This window comes from Mustela nigripes, chromosome 14 (genome assembly GCF_022355385.1).
Source record: "Mustela nigripes isolate SB6536 chromosome 14, MUSNIG.SB6536, whole genome shotgun sequence".
Lineage (NCBI taxonomy): Eukaryota > Metazoa > Chordata > Mammalia > Carnivora > Mustelidae > Mustela > Mustela nigripes.
The window spans coordinates 44,277,133-44,297,725 of record NC_081570.1 but is presented as its reverse complement, the minus strand read 5'-3'; the positions used below and the strand labels follow the sequence as shown (position 1 = coordinate 44,297,725).

Below are 20,593 nucleotides of genomic sequence, written 5' to 3'. Positions count from 1 at the left end.
GGGTTTTTTTTCAAGTGTTTTGTGATTCCTTTTTCCGATTTCATAATATGATATGGCTAATAGACCCTGAACTCCTTGAAGCGTACTTAATGTACTCTCATGTGCTCACTCTTAGAGCTGGAAGTAGTTCTGGGGTAGGGCAACAACACAGGGCTACTCTCTACCAAAATGTGTGCCTGTCCTTCCATACTATGGAGTCATCACGTGAAGAAGCTGCCTAACTAGAGACCTTGTTAGTCCCTGTACATCCAGGGGGTCGTCGGGGGTGGGGAGGAGGGGAACGGTGTCCACTATGCAGTGTGAGCACAAGCAATGCATGTCACTGCCAAGCAAAGGCAGGTAAGAGTGAGCTGTGTCTTCTCCATCCCCTCCTTGCCCATCTTCTGGCTGAATATACAGGACTCCATGGTCCCAGAGGTTGGCAGGTACACAAGATGGAAGCGAACTCAGCCCCGATTCACCACCTGGTGGAAAGTCACCCACCAACGAAGCACACCTACATTAAACTCTTAGGTGAGGGAGAGGGAAACAGATTACCTTAAGCCACTGAAGTTTGGGAGGGTGCTATTGTTGTCATCAATCATGTAATGATTGTATCATCCTAACCAATAGAGTGAAGCTGGGAGCAGATGGTGAGGATGGCCATCCAGGGCCCTGAAGGTGACGATGATACAGAGTCAACGAGGGCCAACCTCAACAAGATCCACACAACACAAGTGTCCCCAGTCAGGATGGCCAGACCAGGCTCACGTGTGCAGAAGCACTCTTGCTATAACAAGATGCTGTAGATGGAATTGCTTATAAATAACAGAAATTCATCTCTTAGAGCTCCAGAGGCTGGGAAGTCCAAGCCCAAGGCACTGACAGATTTGGTGTCTGGTGAGAGCCCATTCCTTGGTTCATATGTGGCTCTTCACTGCATTCTCCCATGGTAGGCAGGAGGAGATAATCTCTCTGGGGTCTCTTTTATTATTTTTTTATTAACATATAATGTATTATTAGCCCCGGGGTACAGGTCTGTGAATTGTCAGGCTTACACACTTCACAGCACTCACTATAGCACATACCCTCCCCAATGTCCATAACCCAAGGGGTCTCTTTTATAAGGGCACGAATCCCGTTTATGAAGACTCTGACTTCATGACCTAATCCTCTCCCAAAGGCCCCACCTCCACATACCATCCCCTTGGGGTTTAGATTTCAGCGTCTGGGGACACCTGGGTGGCTCAGTTGGTTAAGCAGCTGCCTTCGGCTCAGGTCATGATCCCAGCGTCCTGGGATCGAGTCCCACATCGGGCTCCTTGCTCCGCAGGGAGCCGCTTCTCCCTCTGACTCTGCCTGCCTCTCTGTCTGCCTGTGCTCGCTCTCGCTCGCTGTCTCTCTGACAAATAAATAAATAAAATCTTTAAAAAAAAAAGAAAGAAAAGAAAGAAAAGAAAAGATTTCAGCGTCTGAATAGCAGGGAGACAGAAACATTCAGTGTCTGGCAAAAGCCAATCCAATCTTTAGGAAGTATAACCTGAATGAAGAGCTGGGTTGATTATAAGGGCTATTATTCAAAATATTGATCATTGGTTGAGACCTGGCACCTTCCTCCCTCTCACACCGCCATGTCCAATCAGTCCCCAGAGTCCTGTGATTTCCATGTCCTCTATCTTATGATCCTATCTCCCCCTTACCACTTTTGTCCTAAATCCACTGCCTCCTTTGGATTTCTCTAATGCCACCAGCACAGCCATGCAGATGGACCTTATCTTTTTGATCTTCCTTTTCTTCACCAATAAAATAGATCAGTACCACAATGCCTGGCATGTGGTACTCCTTCTTAATCAACTCTCTTGTTTCCCCATGAACGGAGCAAAGGGCACTAAACGTGGAGGTGGGAAGCCTGACTTCTAGGCTGACCGCTAGCCCAGTACTTGGCACTGAGTAGGCACTCAAGATAAGCATGCCTGCCAGATGGGTCAACGTTAGAAGCCCAACTCCCTGCCCCCACAAGATTCTGTTCCAATTGCCACACTTGGCTTTCTTTCCAGGCATGAGAAGGTGGTTGTTACTGGAGGGTGGGCCACGTTTTGCTATCTCTGCCACGTAGAAGGCAAGCTAAGCTCTAGAAGGGCAGAAGTGACCCTCTCCCCCACCTCCCACAAGATCTCCCCAAAAGAAACATCTTTTCTCATCAGAGAAGCAGATGGGATAGCCATGAGCCTGCAGCCATGGGGCCTACCAGCTAATGGGCCTCTATGAATCAGGCAGGCAAGATCATACAGTTCTTTCTACTAATCTTTGAAAATAAGACCAAAGGGAAATCATCTACCTCCCTGAAGCACACATCTGCTTGGCAGTGTCTGAGGATGAGCCCATGGAGAGAGAGGAAAAAGAGCTCCCTCTACAAGGGCTCCCAGGAGAAACCAACAATGTGTTGCATTCTCCCATGAAGGGAGGGTCAAGTTCCCACAGATATCCCCCAGGCACCTTCGCCTCAGAGATAATATTAAGATCCTCTTAACACACCTGATTTTCCTTCTTTGGGTCTGGGACAAGCCCTGTCTCGGAGGTGGTTCATCTCATTACTGATCTAATGTTATAAAATAACATTGTATTTATTTCAGCCTCAGGATTCTTGGGCGTATCACAGTGGCGCCTTTATTCTACATACACTCTTTTGTGGAAATCAACTGTAGGACAAGGACAGGGCAAGAAGTGGTGCTCCTACTCACTTGCAGTCACTCGCTGGGCGGGTGGTTGTTGCATACAGCAGGAAACACCCTCATCTACCATGCATTTTCAGACCTTAGAATTGTGACATCTCAAAGTTCAAAGTAGCCATATTTCAATCCTGAACTTCTATCACATAACTCAACCACTGCCTAAGTTAGTTACAATAATTAAAAAACTGAAAGATCTCATATTACCAACTGGAGACCACCCTAAAGAGAGTCATCCACTAACAATTTATCATATATGATAGAAACTATCATTTGAAATTTCCTTTCCAGCTTTTTTTTTTTAAGATTTTATTTATTTATTTTAGGGGAGTTGGTGATGAAGAGGAAGAGGGAGAATCCCAAGCAGACTCCACACGGAGTCCAGCACAGGGCTCGATCCCATGACCCCAAGACCATGACCTAAGCTGAAACCAAGAGTTGGATATTCAACCAACAGAACCCCCCGGTGCCACTTCTTCCCATCTTTTTCCAGATGACATCTACACACACACACACACACACACACACACACACAGGCTCCTGTTTTCCCAGCCTTCCTTGCAACTAGGAATGGCCATGAGACTTAGTACAACAAAATGAAATATATGGAGAAATTTGTTGGAGGGTTTCCGGGGAATGATGTTTCTCTCCTGGTAGAGTGGGGCTGCTCTGTCCTCTCTGGCTACCCATGGACACCCTATCTTTGAAAATATCCATCTAAGGACTAATGGTGTGGGGGCCCTATTTAAATCATGAGGCAACAAGCCTCGGGAAAAAAGCCAGTGTCCTGAGAAAGAGAAATGGAAGGGTACAAAGAGGCTGGTTTTGGTTTTTAGCTTTGGGCCGGGGAGGGGGGGGGTTGTCTTGTTTTGTTTTGCTTTGTTTTGTGGTTTGGGCTGGTTGTTTGCCACTAAACCAGCCCAGAACCACCTAGTTCTCAAACCACTGTTAATCTGGTGTTCCATGACTTGCACTCGGTGTATCTTAATCAGTGCCTCGTGCATTACTAACCCACAGCAGAACAGTGTCATGGGACATTAAGAGAACCACAAAGGGAGAAGGTGAGTCAGGGGTTAAACGTAGAAAACAAACCTTTAGAGAAACTGGCAATAGATAAGTGAGTGTTTATTATTACCAATACAGCCCCTTGTGAATGCCTGTTCTAGAACAGGAATAGTAATGTCTGACGTGGGTTTGTGCTAAGGATTAAGCAAGTTAATACACATAGAGTAAAGTGAAAAGTGCCAGGCACATAGCAAGTACTAATAATAGCTATGGTGGTAATCAGAACAAAGTGTAACTTTCTTTAATAAAGAGTGTGAGCTGGGGTGCCTGGGTGGCTTAGCCGTTAAGCACCTGCCTTCAGCTCAGGTCATGATCCTAGGGTCCTGGGATCGAGCTCCTCATCGGGCTCCTTGCTCAGCAGGAAGCCTGCTTCTCCCTCTCACACTCCCCTTGCTTGTGTTCTCTCTCTCTCTCTCTCTCTCTCTCTCTCTCTCTGTGTCAAATAAATAAATAAAATCTTTAAATAAATAAATAAAGACTATGAGTCTAGGTACTGAATTTGGAACCAGAAAACCTGGCTTCTGGAGAGACACTTCTCTCTGATCACATATCGATGTTTGTGGCTATTTTAGGACATGAAATCTCAGTACAACAGAGTCCCCATGTCAAAAGGTGTTGAAAGTTTGATAAATCATATGAATTTTGAGTTATCACATGTTGCCAATTCAGTAATGAAATAAATGTATCACTGGGAGTCTAAAAAGGCTGTAAAAATACGCTTGTAAATAAAATGGAACATTTGGTTGTGCAACGAAGGAAGAGCCTGGAAGTTTTTAAGTAATTTCATATGAAATTGATTTTCCTTTCTGAAAACAAAAGCTGGACAATAACAGCATGAGCAGCACCATAAAGTAGAAGATGGACAGGGCACGGGAGTGCCTGGGTGGGCCCCACCATAGCCCAGTCACGTGCCTCTCTAGTGAAGTCCTTTTCCACCCCTGAGCCTCAGTTTCCTCATTTGTAAATTGGGAGAAAGAGCCTGGAGCTAGTGTAGAATGCAACAGCCCCTATCCTGGCTCCATTCCTCAGCCGTGAGACCAGAAACAAGAGGCTTACTTTCTGTGAGCCCCATCTCTGAAATGAATGAAATTCAGAGCAACTTCACAGGAAAGCTGTGAAGGTCAAATGTCAGAACATATGAAAAAATTCCTGGCACAGGGTAGATGCTTAATAAATGTTGGCTGGAGCATGATACATTGTCTATCCCAGTTGTAACATTCTAGAGTGCCATGCAAAGTGTGGCCCATAGATGCAAAGGAACAAAAGAGATGTATTCTTTGTCCCACAAAACCACTCCCCAGACGGGATGGCGAAGGCTCTCCCAGGAGGCCAGGGTTCCTTTGTAAAATGTCAAAAGGCCCTTAGCCAACCTTTGGCACAAAGGACATTTATTAGATCCCAGAGACAGAGAGGGTCCATAAGGGTCCCTGTGTTCTGGTATTAGGAATGTTGGGCAGTAAACATGGGGAAGGTCAGAGTTCTGAGAAACAGCCTTCTACTGGACATCTGCAGTGCCTGGGTATCCATTACCAGAATTCCTACAGTTATGAGGTCAGTAGGGAAGCAAAGATTGGACATGAACACATTCACTAGGGGCACCTGGGTGGCTCAGTCGGTTAAGCGTCTGACTCTCGGCTTTAGCTCAGGTCATGATCTCAAGATTATAGGATTGAGCCCTGTATAGGGCTCCATGCTCATTGCAGAATCTGCTTAAGATTTTCTCTCTCTTTCTCTCTCCCTCTCTTTCTGTGCCCCTCCCACTCCATCCCCCCCCCCTCTCAAGGAGAAGAAGGAGGAGGAGGAGGAGGAGGAGAAGAGGAAGAAATCTTTAAAAAGGAAAAGAAAACATTCACTGATGTACTCACCACCTACAAAAGGACTCTCATTTTCACACATTCATAGAGCGTCACACACATACTCACACACTCTTTGACGCTAAGAACTATTACCCACAATGAAATGGCTGGAATGGGCAGAACGATTCTTCTTTATGGTCATATTGGCCACGTCTAACAATGCAAGGAACATGTGATACAAACTAATACTGAAATTTACAAAAGATGTCAGACAGCATGAAGCCAGTGAAAGTAGTGTGAAGGAGCTCCATGAATCTCAAGCAGGGTTAATGATAAATAATAACCTGCTGGGTAGGTAAGTCAGCCATAGAAGACAAGGAAAGAATAAATATAAAACAGTGTCATGAAGGAGAATGTTTTCAACATAAGTGAAGTTCAAGGAAAAAAAACAATGAGCCTTTTATTACATTTACATAAATCGCCCTTTTGATCATATTGCAAAGGTCAAAAGTAAACAACATATTTTGTGCTAGCATACAATGTTTTCAGGAAAGCTGTACCAAAGAAGCCAACATTTGATTCATTCTTGATTCACCGTAAGCCACTTGCATGTAATTGCAGTGCAATCTAAATTCTGTTAAATGTAAAACAAAATAGATGTGATAATTTTTGTTCATTTTTCAAAATAACTTCCAACCAAAGCTTTGCCCTTTTTTACTATTCACTATGAAACCAGAGTCCTTATGTTTAAGTTTACTTATTTTAAGTGACTGATTTCAAACATGAGGATTTTTTTTATTTGGTCAAACAAACAATAACCAGCTCTACACTGAATCCAGTCCTCGCTGAGCTCCGGGCTCCAAGGCTCTGGGGATGAGTACATCAGACAGAGGAAACAGCTTGTACTAAGGCCTGGGGGCAGGAAAGGCTTCGATGCACTGGAAGAGGGGAGGAAATGAGTAAAAGGAAGAATGGGACAATACGAGGGACAGGGGTCAGCTCAGTCAGGGCCTGTTGTCCATGTTAGGGAGTTAGAATAAAAATCCAAAGGGTCCTGGGAAGTGACAAAAAGAGTATCAAGCAGATATTCTGCCTGGAGGGGTTGGCGGATCACGGCACCCCTCCAGGGGATGGGGCAGCAGGAGCAGGAGATCTGGAAGGAGGTGGTGAGATCGCTGTGAGAGGGACAGTTTAGCTACCTGGAGCCTAGCATGTGGACGTGCCCAGAAGGCATTAGATAAAGAGGTCCGAAAGTGGGCAGAGAGGTATGACATTCAAGTATGACCTGAAGACAAGGACTCGAGAATTATTCATTTGGAGGTTGCGGCTGAAACCATGTTTACGTGTACAACCCCCCAAAGAGAACACGTAAATGAGAAGAGAAACCCACAAGTGGAAACTCCTAGAGGAGCTGAGAAAGGCTGCAGCCTACCCAGATGACTCAGCCCGCATATTATTACCAGATCTCCAAGCAAAGAAGGGAGGAGACCGCCGATGGAATATTATGTCTGTGCCCTCTCCATGTCGGAAGGTTAATGTTATTCATCAGCTTGGCTTGCTACCTGTTGCCAACTCAGTAAAACTTGATCTTTAAGGAAAAACTTGAATTGGTCAAAATAACCTTTTCTCCGTGTAAACAGAGGAAAGTTCTCCGATTATGCAAGTGAATACACGGCCAGCCAATGATAAATAATCACACATGGAAACACCAACCCCCACTTGGGCACTAAATAATACATCAAATGTAAGGTGGCAGAGTCAAGGAAGAAGAGAAATAAAATAGGCACCAGGAGGCCCAGGACCTAATTATTGCTCTGCCATTGACAGGTGTTGAGACCGGAGATAAGTCATTTCTCTCAAGACCTCAGGTTTGTCATCTGCAAAATTAGGGGGGAAAGCTCCAGTTATGTCTAAAGTCTCTGAACCATGTTAAGATTGTGCAATTCTATAAGCAGGCAGGCTAGTAGGCAACTAAGTCTCAGTGAATGTCTCTGATATCCCAGACCATCTGTCCCTTGTCTCATATTAAATGAGACACACAACATCCCCAAGAGACAAGCATTCTCGGTGTCCATTTAGAGATGGGAAGACTTCAGGCCAAAAAAGGCCAGCGTTTTAGCGGAAAGAATTGGGGCTTCGGTATCAAATAAACCTGGGGTTTAATGGATTTTAATACTTGCTGCTCCAGTGATCAGTGTACTCCCCTCTCATTGCCTGGCTTCATGAAGACAGAGCTTGCTGGACCCTGTGAACATTTCTGCTCAGCCCCCTGGGAGAGTGTTAGGCCTTGTCAGTAGAGGGCGCTAGAGGTACACCCGGGAAGAAGCGTCTTGTCTTCCTGGTTCCATCCCCTTGCTTTCTTCTTGCTCCTGTGGTGAAGAGCAAACCGCATGGAGCACCCAGTCCCAACAGTGCTCACACCTCAGCGAGTTTCTCTAACCTCTCCACCCACGCCCTCTCCAGAGAGGTCTGAATGTCAGCCCTGCGGACCCGGGTCCTGTCCCAAATCTCTTCCTTCCTTGCATACTGAAAGATAAACCCTTTTTTTCACCTACTCACACACAATACTTGTGACACCGAGCGTGTGGGGTCTTTCCCACACCAACCAACTGAACAAGACTGTCTGTGACTTCAGATGACAGTCATAAGTCCCAAGTTGTCACCCATACTTTTAACTGGCTATAAACTGGGGACTCCCACCACCCCTTCTGCAGATTTGATCATGTGCTATAAGGGCTCACATAGCTCAGGGAACCTTTATTTATTCTCCTGGTTTATTACAAAAGATGAACAGCCAGATGAAGAGACCTGGCAGGGTCCCAAGCACAAGATCTTTTGTCTCCACGGAGTTGCCATAAGCCACCCTCTTGCATGTGGATGCGTTCACCAACCAGAAGTTCTCCAAACCCTACAGTTGAGGTATTTTTAGGGAGGCTTCATCACATAGGAATGATTAACCATTATCCAATCTCCACCCCTTCCACCCTCCCGGAAGGACAGGGGATGGGGCTGAATATTCCAAGTTTCTAATCATGCTTGCTCTTTCTGGTGACCAGGTCCCAGGCAGGAGCCCACCAAGAACTGCATCATTAGAACAAAACACACTCCCATCGCCCAGAAAATTCCAAGGGATTTAGTGCTTGTATGTCAGTGGCTCCTATCACTCCCATTCCTCAGGAAATTACAAGGGTTTTAGGAGTTGGGTGTCAGGATCCGGGGGCAGAGAGCAGTATATATAGTTCTCATTATTTCACAGGTACCCTGCCTCAAGCGTAGAGGTCAAGACTGCTCCATAAATCCTCTGTTTCTGCATTCCTTAGTGTTAGCTTTCCCCCTTAGTAGTGAATATTTCCTGTCAATTTGCAATTCTTCATGTAAGACTTTCCCCTATTCAAAGTACTGTGTGGCTTCTATCTTCTGACTGGGTTCTGGCTGATATGCTTCAAGAAAGTTACTCAGCCTCTCTGAGTTTCAATTCTGTCTTACGTAAAATGGAAATAACAACAATAATAATACCTTTCTTGCTAACTTGTCATCAATAAAAATTAGAGCTGCTGTCACATACACAAGTTAGAAGGTGTTAGTTCAAGCGCCCAATGGTTTGTTTGTTTTGTTTTTGTTTTTGTTTTTTAATTAATTTATCCAAGGCTTAAATAAATTGTCCAAGGGGGCACACCGGAGGTGCCAGCACCCTCCCACTTTTACGACATGCAGCCAATGAGTGGGCATTGCAGCATGCTAGAGCCTGCCCACCCCTACCAGATGTAGCCAATGAGTGGGCGTTGCAGAGGAGCTGGGGGCCGCCCACCCCTACCAATGAGTGGGTGTTGCATAGCTACTGGTGCCTGCCCACCTCTAGCAGATGCAGCCAATGAGAGGACGGTGCAGGTTGCTAGTGCCCGCCCACCACAGACATAAGGCTCCTCCCATGGGGGGGACTTGTGCCAAAACTTTCTTAGAAGTGACTTGCAGTCTGAAACCTTGCCCACTCCTCCTTCGTCCTCCTGTTTTCCCACGTGACAGAATAAGCCAGATTTGCAGGCTCATGGTGCCTACTCTGCCACTGCTCTCTCCCCTGTATCCTTCACCAGCTTTTCCCCGATAAATCTCTTGCACTTGGCATCTGCTTCTCAAAGGATCTGAATTAACACTTCCTCTTAGCTGGAGATGTGTTCACAGATGAGCAAGACTCCTGTTCTTCACTTCCCGCTGCAAAGGAGCAACATGGAAAGACCAGCGTTTGTATCCTGGAGCCTCAGCTACCCCGTTCTCCCCTCTCAGACCTCACCCCGTTCTCTCTGTCTCTCTCGTGCTTACCACACCCCACCCCTAATCTGACACATGCATACACAGGCCACCATCTCCCTCCCAGCCTCCAGCCCAACTCCACTTCCTGCCACTGAAATCCTCCTCCCTTACCACCTGCAACAGGCTGGGCATGGCCCCTGAGACTTGTTCCTAGAGTCTCTCCCATAAGTGAGCTGCTCAAGGACAGCTCCCCCAAGCCTGTGTCCCCCACTTTGGGCAGGACCAGACATCTATAACACAGGATCCATTGAGCTTCCTTCCTTTGATGCCATAATGCGCCCAAAAAGACCCCATCTGAGGCTCCTTCACCGAAATCCCTACCCTAAACAATGACAGAGACCAGGGTGGGAGAAATCCGCAGATCTGAACAAGCACCCAATCCAGGAGTGGCAGAGGTATGTCCCAACTGCGGCAAGGAATCGGGAGCTCAGGATCCAGAACAAGCAGGCTGAGCTCAAATGCAAGAACATGGGTTTCCAAAAGATCGTTTCAGGCATACCCAGGACCACTGTGGGGTCTGGGGACTGTCACAGGGATGAGGCCAGCCTGACATAGAGAGGAGCTGGGTCACTACATTCCACCGCTCAAGCCTCAGCTCCCAGGTTGCTCTGGAGGGCAGTTTACTGCCCATGCCCCTCAGGTGAAGCCCTAGATGGACCTTTCTCTGCCACATTGGCCTAATTTGCTCTTCTGGGCTGCCACTTTGATTTCCTGTCTGCCTCTGTTCCTTGCCACGAGCATCTCCCTGACTCCTCCCAGATGCTGCAGAAGGCTGGACACTGATGCACAACCCCCGCCACCAGTGGGTAAGTGCCGCTCTGCTCCTCCCAGACCACATACCACCCCTACCCCCAGTACGGCAGATGGGGGACGGGCGACCACGTCTACACACTGAACCATTGCCTTACTGCTCACCTCAATCCTTTCCACTCACATAGCCACTCAATCCTTACCAGCTGTGGCTTTCTCTCTTTTTTCTAGTCCAAGCCCCTGAGAACCCTGTAGGGCTCAAGGTCAAGGCTACATGATCAGAGGTGAATGATTTCCCCCATCTAGACCTCAGATCTGCCTCCTACATGGATGAAGAAGGTCCTCTCTAGATCATTGCTCAGGACCTTCCTGGTTTGGGAATCCCGTAGCCACTTGGTTCCATAATGCCAGAGCCACTTTGCTCTATAATCCCAGAGCCGCTTGGATCCCAGTATCTCTTGTGCAAACACTGCGTCTGTTTTCCCTTCCTTGTTCTCACAATGGGAAAGGGGCCATGAGGTCAGGCCATCACCCATGTTCTGGTGCCCATAGCTACCCAGTCTATCTGTAAAGAGACTTCCTGCCCTGATATAAAGAGGACTTCCTCCTTCCCCCACTGCTCTGTTCTCCGTCCTATGAGCCAAGACACTCCCCACCAGATCCACAGGAGATGAAAGACATCCTGCACAGGCTTCCCTACTCAGATGCGACACGAACTGACAGCGACACGTGGGCTACACAGCTGCTTGTTCTCTCCAGACACACACTCTCTCACACACACTCAAACTCACTGCCTCACATCCAGTCCCTTCCTGTCTTCTGACACACACAAGTCCTGACACAACCCTCAGTCCTCTGGCTCATATTCCTTCTCTCTCTCTGTCTCTCTCTCTCTCTCTCTCTCTCACACACACACACACACACACACACATACACACGCGCACGCGCGCATGCACACGCACACACACACACAAAAACCAGCCCCCTGGGCTCTTCCTCTAGTACCAAGGCCTCAGGCGCACTATAGCCCAATGAACGAAGACAACAGTGTTTTCTAAGCACTGAATGATGTTCTCAGGTGACAGAACATGAGAAGAATGCTGGCCAGGCCTTGGGCTTGAGCAGCTGATGAGACGCTCTGAGGGAGGAGGGTTGGGGAGAAGCCAAGCCAGCAGAAGCGGCCTCTCTTCCTCCCGCACAGTGGAGAGCTAGGGACAGTTATCAGGGAATCGTTTTTGTACCCCTCACAAAATCTACTTATCCCCTACAGTAAGGGAGTGTTTCCTTAGCCACCTTCATCCTAACCTAGTAACCAACAGTGCTGAGTCCTTACTCTGAGTTAGGGGGTATGAGAAGCCTGGGAATCTCACAAAGTAAATAGCATTATCATCTCTTTTTTTCAGAAGAGAAAAATAGATGATTAATTAAGATTAATTAATTTAATTAGGGATTAATTTTTTTATTAACTAAGCATTTAAAGTAACTTGCCCACAGTCACGCATTAAGTCAAGAAGAAGCTGGTGTAACAAGCTGTGCGACACTCCCAAGCCCATGAGATTAACCCCCAGGCTCCACCACCTCCCCCCCTCACTTTGGGACTTGCTTAGAGCCAAGTATGAGCCTTGGGCCCTCCATTGGCTGTGGGATGCCAGGCAGGCTCCTTTATCTCTCCTGGCCTCCATTCCCACACCAGTGCCGTGAGGGTGTCAAGAGGGATCTGTTTTACAGAGTTGTAAGGATTACAGAGGGTTTATCTAAAGCACTTAGCACAAAATCCCCAGCCCGGGGTAGGTGTTCTGTACTCTCTCATCTCTTCCTTCCTGTAAAATTATGATAGGTTCTTCAAAGACCAAAAATGAACCCATGAGGTAACAGCCCAAGCCTAGGATGCCAGATTTGGAGGTCAGGAGTGAGGGTTTTTCAGATGTAGTTTTTAGGAAAAATAAAAAATAACGTGCTCCTTCCTACCCTAAGTGTTAGTCATATGAAACTCATTTCTCCCAGGGAGGGCAGACTGAAGCCATGAGCCGGTCCAAACTCAGTTGAGATCTCTTGATGGATGACAGAGCAAGAAGGGGGCTTTGGAATGAGCAATAACACCTCCCGTTTGTCCCACACTTTTGACAGAAGCTTGGCCATGCATTCTCTGTTTGAGGCTCACAGCCACCCTCAGAGGTGGGTGACGAGGTCAAGGATGTCCTAGGTGATGTCATCTCCAAGTGACGGATGAAAGAATGATGCCCAGGAGGGAGAACGCCATGCCCATGGTGAGACCCAGGCCAACAGGTGGCCAGGTTTTGAAGGAAGCAGAAGACCTGGTGGCCTCTCCAGGGGACAGACAGGACAGCAGGAACAGGGGACCTTCTGTTAATAATAACTGTCCCCAATATTCATTTGTCAGCAGGGCTGGGACAAGGCTGAAATGAGAAAGACACCGAGGGTATGAAATTTAAAGAGACAAGCAAGCACACAGTGAGTGCCTCCCTAAATTTTGCTCCCAAGACCCTCCCCCCAGTCCTGGCGCCTGGCTCCATTCTAAACCCTGTATATTTTAACTCACTTCATCCTCACAATATGTCATAATGTAGGCAGCACATCGTTACCTTCTACAGAAACCCTTTTATAGACGTGGGAACAAGAGGGTGAAGCAGGTACTCAGGGTCTCATAGGAAGAGTCCACAGTCATGCAGGTACTGCCTACTCTTCCCCGCTGCCTCTGACCATGGTCATGGTCTCCACAGAAGGGCCCTTTTCAGACAGGTCAATGAGTAAGACCAGGAAAGAAAGAGACTGACAGTGAATGGGACCCTCAAATACCTACAGCTGATTCTCATTATTCGAGATAGTTACATTCTATAAAGTCACCAGGAACACTGAAGCAGCAAGTACTGAACCACTGCTCCCAGGGAAATGCAGAGGGGTTATGTTCCTGGGAGCCTCTAGTCACAGAGTTCTTAGCAACCCATCAATGCATAACCTTACTCTATTGTCTTAGGTATATGTCTGTTTAAAGGTATCTTATTGAATATACACTGTTGATTCATTAACCTTGAACTCAGGGCCAAGGGCACCATAACTCACTCGGAACTCATAAATGAAAGTTATCTGACAGGTTTATCTTGTCCACAAGCCACATAGGAGCACTAGACAGCCCTTGGCACTGCAGCTGGGGTGTCTGTGTGCCCCGTGGGTGTATGTGTGGTACAGCAGGCCACACAGCAGTTCATTTTAAAGAGTGAAATCATGAACATGACCCACAAAAATGTGAAGAACATGGCACTCAGTTGATCATAGAAAGGATGCCTGTTTATGGTCTGAGCTGAAACAAGAAGGCAGAGTGCCACCTTGTTTGGCCTTGGCTGGGAACATGTGCGTCGGGTGTCGCATCACTCTATAATGTCCACAGATGACAGCAGAAGCCCTGTTGAGTATTGATTTGGGGGCTTACACATAAATTTCAGTGAGTGGGCAAATTTACAAATACGGAATCCGTGAACAATGAGGATTGACTCGACACAGATAATTATTACCCCACTCTAGAGAGAAGGACTCAGGGTCTCAGAGAGGTTCAGTGAGTCGCTCACAGCCACACAGCACTTCCATGGCAAGATCTGGACCTAAGGGAACCCAGCAGGTCTGTTTCTCCCCAAACTGGTCCCCTTCAAAGAGGGGCAATGACAGCTCCTACTTCCCAGGACAGTTGTCAAGATGAGCAGATGAGCCTGCAAGGGGTGGTCTCATGTCCCCCTTTCCCAGTAGGGCCAATGCTCCCATTCCAGGCCATCCAGCCGAGCATCCAGGAATGGTCTGGCCTCCCTGCCCCGGTCCGCCACCTGGAGCTGACTCCCTTCCATTGCAGGCCAGGGAGCCCACTTGGCAAGCTGAGCATGTGACACTTTGGAAAGATCCCATACCTTAAAGGGAGAGAGCGCTGAGTCTGAATGCTGTCGCCACTAATGACTGCCTGCCTCTCACCCCCCCGTCCGACCTTGTTTTTTTCAAAAAAAAATTTTTTATTTATTTGACAGACAGAGACCACAAGTAAGCAGAGAGAGAGGGATGTAGGCTCCCTGCCGAGCAGAGGACCCTGAGATAATGACCCAAGCCAAAGGCAGAGGCTTTAACCCACCAAGCCACCCAGGCACCCCTGACCTTGTTTTTTTTTTTTTTTTTTTTTAATTGCAAAACGCAGTGAATAATAATAGTACCTACTCAAAGAATGAATGTAAGAACACAATGAGTCCAAACATGTCCTTAGACCAGCAGCACTGGCCTCACCTCTTAGAAATACAGTGACTGGGGCCCACCCCAGACCTGTAGAAGCAGAATCTGCTTGTTAAAGGGATCCCCGGGGGGAGTGGGCAGGAGAGTGTGTGCCACACTGCTCTGGGGCCCCGCCAGGCTTCCAGGCTCAATAAATGGTCGTTATTATTGTTATGAGTGTATGGGTCCAATCCTCACATCGTTCACAAATGACTAATACGAGCACACAGGTAATTAACATAAGACTGGGCCATTTTGAAGAGGCAAGAATCCGCCGTGGAGAAGAGAGGAGAGAGGGATGGCCACAGGTTGGGACACTGAGACGAAGCATTAAGTCTGGGATTCCTTTCTCCCTTTTTTTTTTTTTTAAGATTTTATTTATTCATTTGAGAAAGAGAGCACAAGTGGTGGGGGGAGGGCAGAGAGAAGCAGACTTCCCAATGAGCAGGGAGCCCCATGCAGGCTCCCAGGACCTGAGCGGAAGGCAGACGCTCAACTGACTGAGTCACCCAGGCATGCCTCTGTTCTCTAATACATGTTTACTTGAGCCTTGTGGTCCAGGCTCTGTCTTGGGTTTTGGGGGAGGTGGCTACATAAAGTCGTGGTCATTTACAGTCTAGAGACACAGAATCACAATATATGTAGTGGTATGAGATGGATGCCAAGAGAGCATGGACAGGTGTGGAGGAAGGATGACTGCGGAGCTCAGAGGGAAAGAGGAACACAGACATTGAAACGGAAAGGAAAGCACTTGGCACATTTTGCTATTTCTTATCATCTCTGTCTCCCTTTGTATGGGTTTTCACATGGTTGGGTCATAGTATATATAAATCCGAATATTGCCTTTTCAGTTAATATGATTACATAGGAATTGTCCTATGTGTAACTGGTATGATAAACAGAGAGAAATTAGAGGGGGTAGTGCCTTTATTTTTGTCTCCTCTAAGCCCTAAACTTATTCACTGGGGAAAGTTCCTCTCCAGCCTCTGAATGAAATACATAAGAGTTCTCATGAATCTTCCGCTCACACCTATATGTGATTGTTCTCATGCCCTAAAACCTTTATAAATAACAGATTTCATCTCAATTTGATCATTAGAAGTTCCAGGGAATAATCAAAGCTCCAGACTTGATTCAAAGGGTTCGTTCCTCCCCGGTCCCCATAGTGGCAGGCTTACTGTGAACAAGAAGCCAGCTTGAGTGGTGGGGAAAGGGAGAGGAGAGACAGGGTCCAGCTTCTGCTCTCCTCCATGTCATGCTTCCACATTGCCTCCCTCTTCTGGACGACCTTGCTTCCTGGCCCCTGCCTGGTGGAAGAGAGAGGGAAGGAAGGCAAGATAAGAATGGCAGGGAAGTTCTTCATGGACTGATCCTGTCATAGGATAGCTTTATCTCTCCTCCTGCAGCCGCAGCAATTGGAACTCATTCTTGGAACAGCTTCTCAGCTTCCCGCAGCTCCCTTGACAGTAACAGTGCACCCCCCACACACACACTTGTCACTTCCAGCTTCTGCAGCACCCAGGAATCCAGAAATTCCCCACTTGCCTTTTACCACTGATTCTGTTTCCCACTCTGGGCAGTTACCCACCAGCTGCTTCACCATGGTCCACAGGAAAAGCTCTTATATCATTTGCCCTGGCACACTTTAGGAACATAGGTATCTTTTCTCTGAAGCATGAAGTCAGTAGATTGTAGACACCAAAGTAAATTTTAGGACAGGACACACTACTGGTCTTCATGTTCATAATTTTAATGATTTAATAACTATGGGTCTCTCTCAATATTTATTCTCCTTTTCTTCCACCATTACAATACCCAAATTTTTAGCTGGATACATTTTTGGGGTTAAATTCTTACTGTTGAGATGTAGACAAAGTGTGGTATGAGGAAGTCAAGAAGACTTCTTAAAGTAAGCATGTATACAGGTCTTGCTATGTCATCTCTCTTGTTTCCTGGAATGTGGATGTGATGTCTGGTGCTGCAGCACTGATCTTGGACTGTGAAGACAGGGCCTTACTCGAATGGTGGTGAAGCAAAAAGCTGGACAGCAGCTGTGCTTATCAGGCCATCAAACTAATTTTTGGACTGCCTTCTTCTGGTCTTCATTTATTGAAAGAATCAGGTTCAATCTGCCTTAATTCACTATTTTATGTGTTTCTTAATAGATCCTAGTCCCAAACAACTGTGTCATAATCCATCCTATGGCTAACCCACAGTTTATCTGATCATGATTCCAATGTTGTTCTTTTTATTTTTTTAAGATTTTTATTTATTTATTTGACAGAGATCACAGGTAGACAGAGAGGCAGGCAGAGAGAAAGGGGGGAGCAGGCTCCCTGCTGAGCAGAGAGCCCGATGTGGGACTCAATCCCAGGACCCTGGGATCATGACCCGAGCCGAAGGCAGAGGCTTTAACCCACTGAGCCACCCAGGTGCCCCCCAATGTTGTTCTTTTAAACTGTTTCTAATCTTCACCACTAGGAATGATACCATATTGAAATTTTGTCCAGGGGCACCTGGGTGGCTCAGTGGGTTAAGCCACTGCCTTTGGCTCGGGTCATGATCTCAGGGTCCTGGGATCGAGTCCCGCATCAGGCTCTCTGCTCAGCAGGGAGCCTGCTTCCCTCTCTCGCGCTCTGCCTGCCTCTCTGTCTACTGTGATCTCTCTCTGTCAAATAAATAAATAAAATTTAAAAAAAAATTAAAAAAAAAAAGAAATTTTGTCCATATTCCTGGTTATTTTCTAAGGTAGAAAATAAAGCTCTTGTATAGCTACAGATATAGGTCCATATGGTTTTCCTAAAGTTATACTCATTTCCCTCTTCAGAAGCAACAGGGAGTGGGTCACATCATCCACAAATTTAATGTGCATGTGGACTTCAGAAAATACCGCCCTTATATGCCCCATAACAATGATCTTGAAACTCAATAACTTTCATCAACAAGCATCTATTCTCACCATTACAAACTCTGGTTCAGCCAATCGAGGCTGGCTGGGGCTGGGAAGCTCTATTTCAGCCTGACCAGGCAGCTGAGCTTGGCCAGACTGCGGTTGGGTGAGGTCAGCTCCCCGTGTATTTTTTCTAGAGCCCAGGCGAAAAGGGCAGTGGTTACTGGGGATAGTTCATAAAGTGAGATGAACAATCCAGGGCATGAGAATGATACTATTCAGGGAAGTCGCAACAAGAATTCCACCTTGCAGGGCACCTGGGTGGCTCGGTGGGTTAAGCCTCTGCCTTCGGCTCAGGTCATGATCCCAGGGTCCTAGGATCGAGCCCCGCATCGGGCTCTCTGCTCACCGGGGAGCCTGCTTCCTCCTTCCTCTCTGCCTGCCACTCTGCCTACTTGTGATCTCTGTCATATAAATAAATAAATAATCTTAAAAAATAAAAAAAAATTAAAATTAAAATTAAACAAAGAAGAAGAATTCCACCTTGCAAAGATAGAATGATAGAAAGCAAGTGGTCAAGTTCTTCTCCAGACGTTCACAAGAAACAGTGTGTGTGAATGAGTTCATTAAACAAGACGTGGGTTCAAGAAGCAACAGTGATTGAGTATTCACGCAGGCTAAGGCCATGCTAGATGTTCTCAAGAACATGCTAGATGTTCTCAGGAACATACCAATCCTTGCAACAAACAAATCTATCCACACACATTAAAGTGACAGTGGCTCGAGATTAAAACAGTCCAGAAAGGAGAAAAAATGCTTTGGAATTCTCCACCTGGCCCTAGTCAGTGCTAAAGATCTCCCAGTCATCACACAGGCAGGAGGGTCTGAGTGCCCAAAACTGAGTAGGCAGAGGTTCGGGTAAAGGGACCTCACGTCCGACTTTCTGGATTCAATCCAGGGTCTGCTGTTTTCTGCCTGCAACCGTAGCAAAGTATGGAACCTATCTGTGTCTCAGTTTCCCCATCCACAAAATGGTACAATGAGAATCCAAATATTTCGTAGGGTTATTGTGAAGTCTTAGTGAAATAACACCCCTAAATTTCTTAAAATGGCACCAGGCACAGAGAAAGTGTTTGGTAAATATTAGTGTTGCGTCGAGGGACAACATTTAACTCTGTCAAAACTCAGATTGACCAAGAACATGTGACTCCTTTGTTTTGTCTATCACTTTTTTTTCCTTTGGAGTAACAGATTTTTGTTGTACCTTTTCCAAAGTTCACTAATTTCAAAGAAAAAAGTATGGAATGGTTGTCTTAGTTTACATTTGGGCAGATAATTAGTGAGGTTAACTTTTTTGTCTTATATCTTTATCAGTTAGAATATTTTTAGAAGCCTTTCAATGATGGCTAATCTTTGTCCTCTGAGAGTGGATCTGATTATTGGAAATACCCAAAAGCCATTTAAAAGGATGACCTGATTACTCCCATGTCTAATCGGATTTGAACCTTAGTACAACACAATAATTTAAATGGTCCCTTCAAAGAATGTTTACTCCCCAAGGGGAAATAAAGGTTTAGTCTCTCAGACTTATTAGTCTTTTGGCTTCTCTCCAAGATGACATCTGGGTGTAAGTAGGGAGACATGAGGCTTAAATGATGTCATGGAAGGTGAAGAGTCATATTCATCTGGCTGCTCTGGCTCCTCTGGCTGTCCTCTGTCCTCTGCTGGACAGCCGAAGTTTGTGTTTGTGCTACAGTAACTTAGAACCCAGGCTTTCCTCAGCTGATCAGAGCCCAGGGTTCCACCCGGCTGGCTCCGCCCCAGACCAGCTCTCCCTAACAATTTAGACTCCCCCTTTGGCCTTGGACTCCCTCCCATTTGCTATGCCTCCAATTCGGCCTGACCCAGGTGATCTACCCTACAACCCTCCCTCCAGGGTACCCTGAACCTACCCAGTCACAATGGCTCCCATCGCCAGGGCTCCCCAGCCAAATGCCCACCATGTTCTGGCTCCGTCTGTGCTGCAGTGGAAACAAGGATGGCTCATGAAGGTTAAACCTTGAGGCCTCCCTCTGCCTGGACCCACCATCCTGCCATGTGGATGCAGTCATGCCCCGAGGTGACACTCCATTCAGCAGAGTCTCAAGTTCAAGGACAAGAGCCACCTCTGTCCTTGGTGACTGCCCACTTGTCCGATGTGCCTTCCACAATCTGGGCCGAAGCTGGGAGAACACAATCTAAATCCGTCCCTCACTTCCTCATCCCTCCTTTCTCCTTCTGTGTCTTTCTCATCAGCTTATGGGGCCCCCAAAGGTCAGATTTCCGACACAGACATCATGCCCTCCACCTCTCACTCCCACCTCCTGGAGAGGCTTTAGTGGAGCACAGGGGTATTTTGGGTACACACTGGGGGAACTCCATAAGCCAGGCCAATCAGGCTTCGCTGTTGAAAGCTAAAGGAGAGATTAAAGGAATTTAGAAATCCTCTTTCAAGCTAACACCTGGCTCGCAGAATGACTCTCTTGCTGAATAATTGTTTCACGCATCAGAGGAGGAACAACAACTTGTTCCTTCTTTTCCCCTCTCTTCTGTTATAAATCATGATCTTCCCTAGGATGATGGATGCTTGAAGCCAGAGTGAAAGGAAGGAAGCAAAATAGAAAAGCACATTAATAGTCCTCAAAATATTACTTCCATCCAGCCATTATGATTAGCAGTAATTATAAGTATCCTTTCCTTTCTTTCTCTGATTTGGCTTAGATTCTTAACTCTCTATTATGCCTGAGAATTGGTGTGAACATGAGGGTTCTGTT

The 20,593-nt window shown here is 46.6% G+C and overlaps 1 long non-coding RNA gene across 1 annotated transcript in view; it reads right to left on the bottom strand.

Moving 5' to 3' along the window:
* Positions 1-19,785, bottom strand: part of LOC132002227 (uncharacterized) — a 142,143-nt gene extending 122,358 nt beyond the window's left edge. The window contains exons 1-2 of the long non-coding RNA XR_009399778.1: positions 19,733-19,785; positions 16,069-16,197 (exon numbers count right to left, since the gene is read on the bottom strand). This is a non-coding gene — a long non-coding RNA (uncharacterized LOC132002227). The remainder of the gene's footprint in view (positions 1-16,068; positions 16,198-19,732) is intronic.
* Between the last annotated feature and the right edge of the window lie 808 nt (positions 19,786-20,593).